Raw genomic sequence first — 12,340 nt, 5'->3', positions numbered from 1 at the left:
CTTATACTTAATGAAACAGAAGTACATGCATAAATACATTTTTCCTACCTTTACTAGCTGTCGTAATTGTTTTATACCCATAGCTAGGATTGAAAGCCCATCGTTGTGGACAGTGTACTAAAACATCCCAAGTGTCATGCAAATGCTGTCAGTTTAAAAATAAAACCACCCAAAACCTGACAAGTTGATTGAAATACCGAGTAGTCTGTTCCTGTGAGTAATCAAACTAAATCACAGGGTGCACTAGCGTTTATGATGATTTCCCGAGGCTTTACTTACAGTGCACAAGTCTTCAGTGCATGTTTTAGCATATGCTTAGATCATGTTACTGCCAGTTTTGTTACTTCTGTTTAGGGCTGTGCTTCATGTAAATGGATTTGCAATGAAGAGTTGTATTTTACATGAAAAGAGCTAAGTTTGAGACGCTCAAAATTTATATTGCTACAGTAAAAAAAAAAAAAAAATTATTTTGAACTAGAGAAAAAAATAAAACGACTGCATGGATTTTAGACTAAAGGGACTGAACTTGATCGTTTTAGTGGAAGCTGAGCCAGAATCACTTTAAAATGCTGGTTATATACCTCTTCATTCATACTACTATAAAAGGCTTCTTTGAAGTAAATTGCATGTAATAAAATTTGTGAAAGGTGAAATGAAAGAATGACCTGTCTCTGTGTGGTATGATGAGAATGAAAGCACTAGAAACTTCCTTACAGTTTTAAACAGTGGGAAACCACTTCAGATCTAGTGTTGGTTGGCATATGAACAATTAGATGTTCAAATCTGTCTTTCAGTGGGAGAGTAATGCTGATCTTGGGATTTCCATTTGATGATGGTGGCATGTTCTAGGTGCGAGCAAGTGTCTTGCATCTGTAAGAGGACAGGCACTGCTGATAAAATGGTTTATTTGATGTGCCATCAAACAGTATATGCTAAAGGTACAAAACTGGTTATTGTAAAAAGTAGCACAACAACAGATTATAGGATCCCTGCTGCTGGCAGATGGAAGAAAATTGTCCCATATGTTATCCATGAACAGGCAATGCCAGAAAAAAAGCTGGCAGAAACTGCTACCTTTAGATGCCAGGAGAAGGGATATGTGATACCTGAATTAGTGTAGGGTGGTTGTATATAGTCTGTGGCAAGAATCTTTGGTTCCTTTGATTTAAAGCTATGCCGGTGCTTCAGGCATTTTTCGACACTTGATGAGAGGTGAGATTTAATAAGATAAACAATGAGCTTGAGTTTCTTCCTGGAAGAATGAACAGAAAATTATAGGTTCTGTGACTCTAAGCAGAGCATTTACAGGCTGTTCACCTGGAGAAGTTCAGAAATGACATCCGGGACAGTGTCTGAGATCTTGGTGAATTGCAAGAGTGGAATTTGGCATTAGGAAAAGTTCTATAGTTGTGAATGGAGTCAAGTAGATGCCAAAGATCCTGTCTTGGGAAGCAAATGCAAGAGAGACAATTTGTTAATTAACAAAGGTAACATAAGTCCATGAAAGCAAAATTAAGAAACTTTAATGATGTAAGACAGAAAGTATTTTGGGAGAGCAAAACCAGAGTCATTCTGGTGAGAGGCTTTGTGCTCAGAAGCTACAGTTATTAAAGGGTAGGAAGCCTTATTTAAATTTAGGATGAGGCTACTCAGGATTTTTACTTTGTAAATGCGTAAGCTGCAACATCTGGGCTTTGGGCTCATCCATGAATAGGAAACTTGGGAAAAGTGAGGGGGCACCCAGATTAAATTTCTGATTTGGAATACTGGTGGGTAATAAGTTTTGTTTTGTTTTGTTTTTTTTCTTTAAGCAAAGGCTTAAGAAGAAAACTAAGTTGTTCCGCTTTACTTACACTGCCAGTGAACTGCTCACAAGCAAATAGTAAACTGCTCGGATATACAGACTGGTTAGAAGAGACTGGTTAGTAGCAATATTAAAGTAAAATTTTACAGTGCTCTAGGCAAAAGGGAGTGAGACCTCCTGAAAAGGCTGCTTCTGCCAGAAGAAACTGATGGGGTTATATTTTGAAATCTAAAGAGTAGTGTCAAAAGTTGGCAAACTGTTTGCTTAAACTGACTGTTTACACATACAGGGAGTAATAATTTCAAGAGCCATTTTACGCATTGCAGTAATTTGGGAGTCTTGATGTCTTATTGCAGTTGAGATGAATTTGCTACGCTTTAGCAAATGGAGCGTGTCCTAATGCATCACTGATGTCAGGTAATAGGAAGACACCTAAACACTGCCATGTAGAGATGATCTAATTTTGATCTTTTTTTGGCCAAAACATTGGAATTTGAGTTAACTTACTGTAAATTCATATTCAGACTATTTTGGGGTTTGTTTTGTTTTGTTTGGGGGGTGGGTGTTGGGTGGTGGTGTGGGTTTTTTTGTGGTCTGGTGGTTGTGGGTTTTTTTTTTGTTTGTTTGGGGTTTTTTTTGGTTTGGTTTTTGTTTTTGTTTGTTTGTTTGTTTGTTTTTCCAATTTAATCCATTTTGTCTTTGCCCATTTAGAAAGTTGCTAGGAAATAATTTCGCAACACGTGAAGCTTGTAAGAGATCAGGATGGAGCTGAGAAGTCTGTGTAGGAGCAGAAAGCAAGAAGTATCTTCCTCTGTCCAAATCGGAGTGACTCAGGAAATTCTTGTTTCCCGTACTCTCTTTTCACAGAGTTTAGTCTGTCCCTCCTATCCCCAAACGTTTCACCATCCAAAACTCCTCATTTTTACTGCCTTAAAATTACTGTCTTTTTCTGTTAGCTTGCTCCATGCACTTGCAGTGAATCCCTCTGCACAGGTTCCCTGGGCTGCATCCAGCTCTCCCAGCGGGACCTCAGGAGCTGCTGGTGCTGCTCAGACTGGGGGCTCCCCCTTGCCTGTCCTTGCTTTGTTGAGCTGGGCTTCGTTGAATGATGGCTGGGCAGTAGCTGGCCAAATTTAACAGAAAATATATGTTGCCTCCCTCCACCCCTCCAATTTTAAGAGTATTTACTATTCTTTGTTGGATTTCACTCTTTTAAAATGTACGTCTGTACAAGCCAGGGTCAAAGTAGCACATAATTAGGGTAATTCAGATAGCCCTAGTGAATAAATCTGCCTGCAATCTTGTAGGAGCTTTCTCAGCCCTGTGCTGAATTCTGTCCTACTCTTAACTTCATGGCTCTTGGCATTTGAGCCTATAAGGATCAGGACGGAGTGCTATTGTCAGATTTATAGCTGAAACTTGGAAGTACCTTAGTGCATTTGACTGCATGTGCTCAGCATATTATTTGCATTTGGGGCCTCTCTTAGCTAATTTAGTTGCCTTAGTTTCAGGTATAGTATCCTCAGACTGGGTGGTGGATAACACCGGAAACGCTCTTTGGTTGTGTATCTTGTCAGATAAACTTTTTTATTTTTTAGGTCTAAATAATTGTTTCCACATCTTTGATTCCTAATTTAAAATTCTTTGGGGAGAGGGAGCGATGACCGAGTTTGGCAGACAGATAATATATAGTTGGGGAAGAAGAATGTCTTCAAAAATAAAAAAAAGCCCAAACTGTATAAAAGCGTAAGAAATGGCCACCCCCTGCTTTGTCACTTAAACCAGAAATAAATAATAGTATAGCAGTCCAAAAATAAGCAGCTTTATAATGTACTGTATATGGTCAAATAGCTGCTAATTGAAATAGCTTGAAATAAGTGGCATAGCTGCCAATTTTGCCAAAGTTATATAATGTACTGGGTGACTGGTCAAGTATCTAGTTACAAGTAGTTTTACAAATCTTTTAATTCAAAAATAAATTAAAAAAAAAAATGTTCAAGACGGAATATTGAAATACATGAAGTCCTAAATCAAGTAACTTGCTTTGGAAACTTAAAGATCTAAACCATGCCTGTTTTATGAAAATAGAATGGCTATCATTTTATTTCCCTGTTATAATGTAGTTTAGCCTGTATTTGTTCAAATGCCGAGCCATCAGCTAGCAACTAGTGTTCATAAGATAAGGCTGGATTTTATTCAGTTAATTTACTACTTTGAGAAAATTTACAAGTCGGAGTTTTAAAGGATTTTGACCCGAACAATTAAATCTGCCATCTTTTTTGGTAAACAAAGTAAAGCTTAATCTTGTTCTATTTAATTTCTGCAAATTGCAACATTGAAATTTGTTCTGACAGCTTAATGTGGGGATGATGATTTCTTTCCCCCCTCATTTTACTATTAACAGTTTTCATGCTTAGTCCTTCTCTTTAACATATCAGGCATATCTTGTGGTCAAACTAAACATGCCTTAATTCCCCCCTCCCATGATGACCTTCATACTAGCACAGATTAACACTTTGTCCCCTCACTGTTCCCCCTGAGCATCTGTAGCCTGAAGCAGATCACGAGGTAGAATGAGATTTATGTATGAAGTCCAGAAAATAAATGAGCAGAAAATACAGTTCCCTGAAGGTTGTCCTGGCTCTCCCGTGTTTTCATGTGGTCACTGACAGCAGTAATGTGACAGTCCCTCAGAATACCTTTTGGAATGCCCCCCAGCATCCCTAGGTCTGCTCCACGCTCTCATTACATTTGCTCAGATGCTCGGACTTCCCATGTGGTTTTTGTTCTGGGACTTTGGTTCTAGTGTAAATTTTACCATGGTCTTTCATTCCATTTGACTTGGAGCTCCACTACCAAAACGTCTCCTACCTCTCCCACAGCTAACCTCGTGCTTGCCTGTGGCCTCCACGACAGGAGGATGCAACTAGCTCTTAGCAGCAACATACAGAATTGCTGGGCAGTTTTTCTCAGAGCAGTAGGCTCTGGTGCTTGTGTTTTTCTGCTTTTCTCCTAGAATTCTTCCGAGACCATCTGGATGGGGTGTGCTGTGCTGCTCAGGCAAGCTGTGATCCTGACTTGCTGTGTGCAAGCCTGGCTTTGCTCTTGTCTTTACTCACTCATCTACACTCTTTCCTTGATGTAGCTTCTTCTTTTCCTTCCTTACTGCCATACGCAACCGGTTCTCCCCTCACCGCTTCACGTGGCAATGAAGAGCTGCTCTCCCTTTGGCAAGTTCACAAATTTTACACATGAGCAAGTATTTAAGCTATTTCCTCTAATTAAAAGATTAAGTTTTAAAGTTGAGAGGACATCTTTTTTTTCTCTCCTCAAAATTAAAAGGGATGTATCTATTTAAATATTGATGATTTAGCCCTCTGGCCCTCTGGTCTTTCCTATACTGAAGCAACTTAAAAAATGGAGTGGAATATCAAATTCTACTGGAGAGACACTGAAGAAGTTATGGACTTGTTTTGAATGTGTATAAAGCAATAACAAAACTCAATTTGTGCAGAAGTGATTCATCATCATTCAGGTGTGTCCTGATTAACTTAAAGTAACCTCTCTTGGAAGAAAATTTGTTAGGGATTTTGGCAGTTTTTTGTTTTTTGTTTTTTTTTTTTTTTTTTATTATTATTATTTTGGCAGATAGTACATGTGAGTATAATAGTGCTGGAGCAGAGCTCTTGGCTATGTACATGCATTGATATCATTTCATGTTTCCTGAAACACACTTCCTAATTTTTGTGATGCCTGGGACATGCTGTTTGATGTGGTTTACATATATCTAACTGTTGAAAACATTTATGTTTTCAATAGGGAACTCTCTTTGACCTTTTCAGTGAATAAAATCATATTGATAGCTTTAATCACAATGATAAAATCTTTTCCTAAATACATGACCCTAACATATTTGCAACTTAGTGTTTATTAATAATGGCTATTGCTGGCTGCAATTCATGAGAGAATAGAATGAAACTGGTGTTTTAACTGAAAGAGAGTGACCAATATACACAAATATTTAAACCAGGATAAATTTTGAATTTGACTAAAAAGGGATTTTTTTTTTTTTTCCCCTGAGCAGAAAACTGAGCATTTTAGAACAACGGATTTGAGGGAAGTTCAGGGTTTTACTTTTGGGAGCTGCTGGTTTAGTTATTTAAGCCGAAGAGGGAGTTGATCAAGAGCTATGTTGAGCTTATTGAGCTTTTCCCTGTTTCTGAGTTTTGCTTATGGCTAAGGATTTACAATGTCATGATGGAAACATGAAGACCATATATTGGAACTTTGTAAAGAAAAATAACTCCCCAGGTTATGGTTTCAAGTGTATTTAAGAAATTACTTGAAAATGTGCTTTAGATTTAGTTTGCCCTCAGAACTCTCGCTCTTTAATATAAAACTTTGGGGGTTTTTGATGGTAGTTGCTGCTGCTGGATTTTTCCCATGATCTGCTTGTTGTTTTGTTATTTCTATATCCAGCTAGTGTTATTCTGAAGCCATGCTCATGACGATTTGCAAAGGCTGGTGTGAAAGTGTAGGGTATGGTGTTGTTGTGGGCTGACCCCAGAGCCGTCTTGTCTCCTGTGTGGCTTGAATGCCTTGGTTCAGCATTTCAGTCCGTCAACTGAAGCACGAAGGAGCATGATCTTACAGTTTAACCTAGGAGAGTTGATCATAAGCTGAAGAAAGAAGTTGGAAGAAGTATTGGAGATGTCAGTCCATTTATGGCTTGAGTGTATGTCTACCCTGAATGAATCACGATGGATTTTAAATAGATGTTGGGAAGATGTTGCCAATTGCTTTGTACCATCTGCATCTGCCTAGAAAACTGCGTATGTCCTTACAGATGGAGATGTTTACTCTTACCTGAAAGCACAAAATTAGACTATCATAGTGCATGCAACTGTGATTACTTTTTGAGGCTCAAACTCCTGAAGAAATTAAAGGCATACTTACAAGAGGGGACGTTTATTGGGAGTGCCTGATCAGGCCATCTGCCTTGAATGCGTTCATCTCGCGTTGGTGTCACAGCCAGTGTTAGCAGTGAAGCCCCGAGCTCACTGATGCGTGGGTGGCATTGCCGCCTTCCTGGCGAGGTGCCGGAGGAGCCGGAGCTGCCCTGGGTCTGTCCCTGAACGCAGCTCCCCGAGTGAGGGCTGGGTGGCGGGGAGGGCTTCAAGCTTTCTGAATCCGGCTTCCTGGCTCAGACACAGTCGCAGTCAACTCTGGCCATAGCTGCATTAGCTGAGCCATAAATTAACGGGGCCTCGTTACAGCAGAGTTCGTGAGGCAGAGCACATGCTACTTGTACCAGTAGCGTCATCCAAAAATGTCCTTACCCGTTGCAGAATTTGGTGTACGGTTTTTTTTTTAAATATGAATACTTAAGATGATTTTTCAACTAAATGAGTTTGATATTATGTACGTTTTGTGTTATCCCGCTCGTCTCCTATTCTGCCGAGTAATTCAGGATTTCACTGAGGTTTGAAATTAGTCATCTTCCAAGTGTGTGGCCAGTATAGGAGGTGTTGGGAAATAGAAGAGGATACAGCTCCTAAACGATGAGATTGGGTAGTGTCTGGTGGTGTTCCTGTCAAAACAGTTATAACGCTACTGGAATTTTTTTCTTGCACAGCTGATAAAATGTTGAGGGACTTGATCTTATGCTAGCTTCTTTTGAAAACAAGATTAGAAATCTAGTGTAGTAAGGCTTTCTTCTGAGTTTGGAATGAGGAGATGAGAAGGTAACAAGGAAGGAGAAAGTGTCAAATGACCTGAATAACTTTGACATGAGCCTGAATATTTCTGATTCCTCTTAAGGAGGGAGGTTTTCAGGAATGGATATGCTCATAGTAGGAGAAAAGCCAATTTCAGAAGCCCTCAAAAATGCAAGCTTTGTAGTAGATTCTAGGTGTATTTCCTAGAGCTACAGATTTCTGTCTTGTTCTTGTCAAATCTTTCATTGTTTCACACATGGTAATTGTAAGCTAAGTTGAGATGGAATTTCCTGCCACTGTTGCTACAATAAATTAGTTTGTTTTTCCATACACTGTAATTATGTGATAGTAATTTAATTTCAACAGTTCCTACTTACACTGGTATCTTCCTCGGAAAATTTCAGGCTTGATTTTAACATTAAAAAGCTGTTATCTGAAATGATAAATTACTCACATACAAACGGGGATGTGGAAAAAATTGAGAGCTCCTTCTGAGAAGTTAGGGAGGGGAAAATTCTTTATGTAATAAAGTACATGGTTATTTTTCACAGTTAAATGTGAGACCTGATGTACCTGAGTATTCACTACTGCTCACTTTGCTAATTAAAGATATCTATGAGAAGAAAGCTATTGCTTTTTAGCAACTGATATTGCAGCTGGTGAGATGACCTGTTCTGCATTCTATTCATTCTGATTTAAGGTGCCTTCTGATTCAGTTTATTAGTATTTAAGGTTTTGAGTTATAGTACAAACCTGCAAAACATCAAAAAAGCTCCTCGGTTACTTGAGAAAACTGCATTACGAGATTTCTGCTGAAGGCAAAAGGAAGTAGTCCGTGTTTGTTTTATGTGCTCTCAGGGTCTCTGGGCAAGTTTTGTAAGTGTAATGAACCGAGAAGTTATCTGGCCATTGCTTACCCCAAAATAACAAAATTAACTGTGTGCAAAAATAGCATCAGGAATACCAAAGAGGGAGAAGTACACTCGTGCAGAGAGGGGACGGAGCGCACTGCAGAGCAAGAAGGTGATGATATGTCAGCAGGGTGGTGAAGTCTTCACAGCCTAGGAAGGAACATTCACTAGACAGAGAGGTCCATTTTAAATCCTGAAGTTGAAGATGATTTACTACTGCTGAACAACTATATTTAAAAGAAGGCTATACAGAAGGGGAAGATCACACTCACCACAATTTGTGTAATCTATGGAAAAATCAAGAGGTCCCTTGTAAGTGCAAGACTTCCAAGTCTTTTTTGATGTATATCTATTTTACAAAATATCCAAGAGAACTCTTGAAGGAAGTCCAATATAAATACGTTATGGACTGGCTGTCCCTGCATTTAGGTTTGGGGTATACGTGGGGATGAGCCTTTCGTTCTGCCTCCTGTGCAACTCGGATGATCTAAACTTGTGTAGACTTTGGTGAAGGACAATCTGGCTGAGCTGAAGTAATGGCTTTTCCTTGTGTATTTGCAGGACTATAGAAAGGTGGAAGGAATCAAAAGTATTGTTTTGATTATTAGCATGATTCTGCTATTAGAACTCTTCTACAGTAGTGTTTTTAACAAAAAGTTATTCCATACGGTAGAAGACTTTAAAATGTCTGAGAGTTTTCTTTCAGGTGACACTAATGTTTTCAAGTGTTTCTGAAAAATAAATCCAGGGACACTAGAGATAGTATAAAATATTAAGTGAGGGATAATTTATTTTCAAATTATAATCCAAGTAGCTAAAACAAAATTGTGACTATTACTTCACTGGTTTAGTTTGCTTATTTACAGTTATAGGGCACTTACTACAAAGATATTTGAATACATCTGCATTGTACTAATAAGATTATGGAAACTAGTTATTTAGGTCATGTGTTTAGTCCTTTATGTGAATGAATTGGTTGTATTGAATGAGTTAGGCATATAAGTGGGGGTGGAAAATGTCAATATGTATGGTCTTACTTTACTACTAAAACCCTAGATGACATGTAAAGCTTTTTTTTTTTAATTCAGTTTTTTTAAGATGATGATAATTTCTAATACCTCAATTATGAAAGTCTATAGGGGGCTTAAAAAAGCTTACTACGTATTTTTCAAGGTAAAAAACCAGCCTTCATTTAGGTTCTAACATCTAAAGGCTTTGTATGAGGTTGGAAAAATACTCCTCTGTTTTAATGAATTTCATGAATGTTAATAAGTCAAACTGTGTTCAGACAAGGTCTTGCCTCTTAGGTAATGTTTTCCTACGACTTCTCATTCCTTGAGACCATTATGTAGATGTTGTGATGTCACAGAAATCACCATAGGAACACAGACGTCATTAAGATGAAGCAAAAGCAAAGCTGTCTTTATTCAAACCATTTTTTACATAATTAAAAAAAAAAAAGGAATAGTAGGAAAAAGTAGGTTAGGAAGAAGCTTTCATCTTTGAAAGTTTTCCAAGATAAAATGAGAACGTCTAATTTAAAAATAAAATAAGGGTAACTTTTTCTAAATAAACATCTTTTCTGTCAGCTGTTCTGATGAGATACATGCCTTCTAGCTTTCTGTACTAGAGACGTGGCAAAGTTGAACTGCTGCAACAAGTTAAATTTTGTTGTGGCCACTACTACTAGGTTCCAGTTTTATTTATATATTTGAGAATATAGTTTATAAATACAGATCTTGAATTTCACAGGAAAATTTAATAAACACATTTCTCTTGTTTATTGTATATGAAAGGGTCATGGAGAGCTGTAAGTGGTATTCTAGTCTGAAAAGTATTCAGGATCACCTGCTGCTATAAAGGCCATAAGCACCTACCCTCATTTGATGTAAAACTATAAAACAATTTGTTATTCTTTACAGCCCTTTTTCAGATTGGGTTTTTAACCGTTTTTCAGTTTAACTGTAGTTTAAAGGTAACATTATAAAAAGCTAACATGAAAAGCAACAAATTTGAAACTTTTTTGAATTTTTTTCTTTTACATAAACTAGTCAAACTCACTACTGTACTCAGTCTTGTAACTACATAAAATTTGAAAATTAACCACACTTTTTAAAACAGTAGTCTGCCCTAAAAAACTGTGATGATCATAAAGTATGTTTCAAGGGTTGACTGAAGGGACTTTGGAAGCAAACCTCCAGAGTCTAGCTAATTTCAGATGATTCACTGTGGGTTTTTAGGAACTTCCTTTGAAGTCCTTTCAGTAGTCAGCTATAAATTACCAGATTAATGCAACCTCTGATCTGGGTTGTATTTGCATAAGAAATAAAGAAATCCCTATGACTATAACATAGATAAAGTACTATAGTCTGTCACTAAGGATGCTAACTAAACGTGTTCAAAATACTGAAGTAGTTTACTAAAACTTCCAGTTGGAGTTGAAATCAACTTTCACACATTTTTAGCGGGACTTATTTAAAGCATTAATATACCATAAACATGCTTATCCTATAATTTTAGCATCCTTCGCACGGGCTGGTTAGCCACCAGGCAAAATCTCTGTCTGCCTTGCTTGGGTTCTTCCCGCCTTCACACCCCGCTGCTGCAGCATCGGGGTTGTCGCTCTGGGCACGGTGATTCCTCCTACCCCACAGCAGTGGGTGGCGTGGGTCCCAGGCCAAGCAAGGAGCTGCAGGGTGGTTTGAGAATGGTTGGGTTTTTTAAAATCCCGTTGTGAAACGGTGTGTCATTCCCCCCCCCCCCCCCCAGTATTATTAAGTGGTGTGTACTTATCTGTGATGTTGCAAGTGAGTCCCTTCTCTGACACATGAGCTGTTGTATCTGAGACTGTAAACATCTAAGCTATCATATGACACTGGATAAGTCTAATCATCCTTATCCATGGTATGTAGTGAGCTCATGTCTCCGGGATTTGCAAACAGTGACAGGTCTGCAAATGCCTCTTCAACTCATATTCCAGTTGCCAGCATCTCAATTTTCCTTTCAACTGAAAAGCACTTCTGTAAAGCAGCTGCTTGCTCTTACTGAAAAAAAAAAAAAAAAAAAAAGCTATAAATATAATAACATTGTGAGAATTAAATAAGTTAAAAGAAAAAACAGTGAATCAGTGGATTATTTTGGTAAAAATGCAGAAGTCTGCCACATCTTAATTAAAAAAATAATATATGACACAAGTCAAAAGCAGCTTGGTCTTCACTCTCTCTAAAAGCCAGGCACTAATTCAAATGAGAATTGGAGAAGACAGTCTATATTATACAGAAGATCAAATGATCTGATAAGGATCCTTTGTGTTTTAACTGACAGGCTCTTGCATTCATAGTCGCCGGCGTGCAGCTTGGAGGGTGAGGAAACCCACTGCCACCGTCCCTCCTTGCATCCTGCCCAGCGGAGGGCTGCTCATGTTAGAGCCGCTCTGCATGCATGAAGGGCTCTGTCTTTTTTTTTTTTCTGAGGGGTCAAAAAATGGCCACGCCAAATGTAGTTTTCATCAGAACACTTAGGCGTTCCCCTAGGGATAGCTTGTGCATGTATATGCACTTCTAAATTGTAACGTTTTTTTTTTTTTTTTTTTTTTTTTAATCCCTGGCAAGGACGAATTGGATGGAGGAACAGTTGGGGTTTCACAGCACATTCATGTGAAACCCTGCTAAACTCAGATTGGTTAGAGTAAGCCCTCAAGAGGGACTGATGTTTTTAATTCTAATCTGGATGTACTGAAATGAAATATGGTATTTTTTAATAAAAAAAAGATACAGGAGGAGGAACTTGACTGAATCCCTCACTATCTCCTGAAGTGGCAGATAGAAAATGGCCTGTGTGTCCCTGTCCCCACCCCCCCCACCCCCACCTTTTTTTTTTTTTTTTCTTTCTCCATCTAGACGGCTATT

General features: G+C 38.3%; 1 protein-coding gene across 6 annotated transcripts in view; it reads left to right on the top strand.

The window, feature by feature from the left end:
- RAPGEF2 (Rap guanine nucleotide exchange factor 2) overlaps positions 1-12,340 on the top strand; it is a 193,166-nt gene that overhangs the window by 81,857 nt on the left and 98,969 nt on the right. The window lies entirely within an intron of this gene.

This window comes from Tyto alba, unplaced genomic scaffold, assembly GCF_018691265.1.
Source record: "Tyto alba isolate M040663 unplaced genomic scaffold, T.alba_DEE_v4.0 Super-Scaffold_6, whole genome shotgun sequence".
Taxonomy (NCBI): domain Eukaryota; kingdom Metazoa; phylum Chordata; class Aves; order Strigiformes; family Tytonidae; genus Tyto; species Tyto alba.
The sequence above is the reverse complement of the archived record's forward strand: the minus strand, read 5'-3'. Positions and strand labels throughout refer to the sequence as shown.